This window comes from Nanorana parkeri, unplaced genomic scaffold (genome assembly GCF_000935625.1).
Source record: "Nanorana parkeri isolate BGI_ZX_2015 unplaced genomic scaffold, ASM93562v1 scaffold965, whole genome shotgun sequence".
In the NCBI taxonomy this organism is placed as follows: Eukaryota; Metazoa; Chordata; class Amphibia; order Anura; family Dicroglossidae; genus Nanorana; species Nanorana parkeri.
The window spans coordinates 264,215-267,143 of record NW_017307233.1 but is presented as its reverse complement, the minus strand read 5'-3'; the positions used below and the strand labels follow the sequence as shown (position 1 = coordinate 267,143).

Here is a 2,929-nt window from a genome sequence, read left to right as displayed (position 1 = left end):
TTTATCTTATTATTGTTTATTTTTTATAATTATTTTTTTATTTTTTAATAATTTGTTTCTTTTTTTTACTTTTTAATTACCTTTTTATTTAATTATTTCATATTATTATTTTTTTAAATTTATTTAAACTTTTTATCAGTTTAATTTTTTTTCACCTAACTTTATTGCTATCACACAGGAGAAAAAAGCCCCTGTATCAGAGACTCGGGACTCGGCGGCGGAGGACGGAACCAAAGGAGAGAGGTAAGTGCAGGGGGGAGAAGGCTGTACACTGTTTATATGTGAAATCGGCAACATCACCGATTTCACATGTAAACGAAAAATTGTCTGCTCTCACTCTACATTCAGTCCTGCTTGTACAAAGCAGGACTGAATGTAGAGAGGGCAACTTCCCCACAAGGACACCGCTGCCGCCCCTCTGCGCCCTGCCGCCCCAAGGCCGTGCCTCGGTGGCCTTGTGGGGAATCCGGGCCTGACAGTAGGGGGTGGTACTGTGGATGAAGTGCCCATACCAGACACTCCATCCTCAGTATATGTTGAGCCTGGGATTGCACAGGATCATTGGCTGTTATGGTGCAGATGGCTGCCTGCACCATAACAGCCAATGATGTTGTGTGGCCCAGCCATTTGCATCCTAGTAACCAATGACACTTAGTTACCCCCTAAAAATGGTCTTTCATTGATCTTTTTAGACTTAGAATTATCTTCTGCCAAATCAGGTAACACATTTCTAAGACCTATTTAAAAAAGAAGTAATCTCAGACAATTCCTACTTACACGAACACAGCTGTCACCATCCATGCTGGAAGAGAATAATTCTATTTAGTCAATTTCATAGACTAAGGTGAAATTGTGCAAGCAATCATTATTATGAGTTATTGACAACATAACTTCTAGGGAAAGGGTATGAAGAAGAATATGTCAATGAAACCTGCGCAATAGATCTCACTATTCGCCCCAATAGTCTACCAGAGAAAAAGAATCTAGAAGAGATAAGGTTTCTGCCATCTTAAAACTAAATGCATACCCAACATTGAGCCATATATAGAATTACCAACTAACATTGGCCTATACTATTGAGGACCCAAAAACTAAAGGAAGTTTTCCCAGAAAAAAAAAATTATGGAGCAAAAAAATATTTAAAACAGTATTGCTCCAAACAAATTATCAGATAAAAGCTCATACAAATCATTACATTTTGTTCAAGGCACCTACCAGTGCAAAAAAAAATATGTCTAACATGTCAATTTATCATTCACCGTCAGAGGAGCGTTCTGGAGCAGAAAGGAAATTGTCAAAAAAATCCAGAAATGTATAAACTGTTCTACAAGTTTTCTTATTTATAGTCTCAAATGCCCATGTGGTCAGTTTCATATGTAAAAGGCCCATGCACTCTATATTTACTGAGCATAGATGGCTAATTGAACATGACCACGGTGCACCTAACTATTTCCTAACTTACCACCATAAGAATTCAGCAGGTCTCACCCTCTCTGGTATCGAGACTAATCCTACCAATCTATCTCAACAAGATCTGTTCTCTAAATTATGTCAATGAGAGGCGCATTAGATTTTAATCTTTAATCTAGGTTTTAATGAGGATCTGGAAATTAGTATTATAATCTGGTTATTTAGATCATTTTTAAATGGTGATTTATTCAGATACTATTTAAGGATATAGACTCTACAGTATATCTACATTTTCATACCCTTTATTTACCAGCCTGAAGTGAATAGCCGAACAGTGAATAGCCTTCACTTCTGATCGGTCATTCACTCGGCTGCCCTCGGCAGCTTTGTGAATAGACCCCATAGTTTCCTCTTTTTATTGACTTTGTGCTATTATGTGGTGGCTGCTATTCTGCTGCCATCTACTGGTTAATATTAAGAATAACCACCTCTTTTATTACCCATAGACTATGATTATTATCATTATTATTCAGGATTTATAAAGTTCCAACAGTTTAAGCAGCACTTTACAATATAAGGAAGACATTACAGTTACAATACAATTGAAGTCTTTAGATTTTAGTTTAATATTTACTAATTTACAAAAAAAACAACCTGTTTTTACTTTTCCTTCTTGTCTCCATGTGCTTTATTGAGATAAGAATAGCATGGGGGCCAGGGGCGTATCTGCCGCGAGGCAAACAAGGCGTTTGCCTGGAGCGGCAGATTCGCTGAGGGCGGCGTTGCTGCCTTGCCTAGGGCAGCAGCAAAGTTAAATACGCCGCTGATGGGGGCAGCACATTATGGCCACTAGATGCAGCTGAGTGGCTTTAAAGTGCTGCAATTCTCATTGTCAGATTTTTGCAGAACAGCTGCACAAACATTTTATAAATACACTCCTAAGTGTGTACTGAATGTACAAAGAGTCAATGTATGGTTTTATTTATACACCTTTATTATAACTTGTTACATGCAGTAACTTTGTGTATAATTGATAAGTTATATGCTGATAAATATGTATTTATTATTGATTGGTGGCACCCAAGGTGTTAAAGGAGAATTATGGGGAGAGTGCAATACACTAATTTCAATAATTAGAGCTGACATGTGACACTGAAGCTGTCACATGTCGGCTCGATAGATCAAGGACTGAGCGATCCCATACCGCGGATCACTCAGTTCCCAATCTTCTGCCTGCAGAGAGCAGTGACTGTCATTCATCGCACCCAGCAGGGATCCCCCCCTGCCCTCTCCGTTCCTTCATAAGGGCAATGCTCTTCAATGGGGGCATCCCAAAAAGATCTCCCTCAATGGCAACATCCACATGCTGACAGGTACCAGGCTCTCCCACATAACTGACAGGTACCAGGCTCTCCCACATAACTGAGGTATTGGCTACATACTTGAAGAAATAAAAAGATATTTCCTTAAAGCTGATCTCCAAACCAACAGCTAAGCACAGGTGTATACATATAAGGTA

The 2,929-nt window shown here is 38.9% G+C and overlaps 1 protein-coding gene across 1 annotated transcript in view; it reads left to right on the top strand.

The window, feature by feature from the left end:
• TMEM52B (transmembrane protein 52B) overlaps window positions 1-175 on the top strand; it is a 17,428-nt gene extending 17,253 nt beyond the window's left edge. Inside the window, exon 7 of the mRNA XM_018566642.1 lies at window positions 160-175. The gene's annotated coding sequence lies outside the window, so the exon portion shown is untranslated. The remainder of the gene's footprint in view (window positions 1-159) is intronic.
• Window positions 176-2,929: the final 2,754 nt, after the last annotated feature.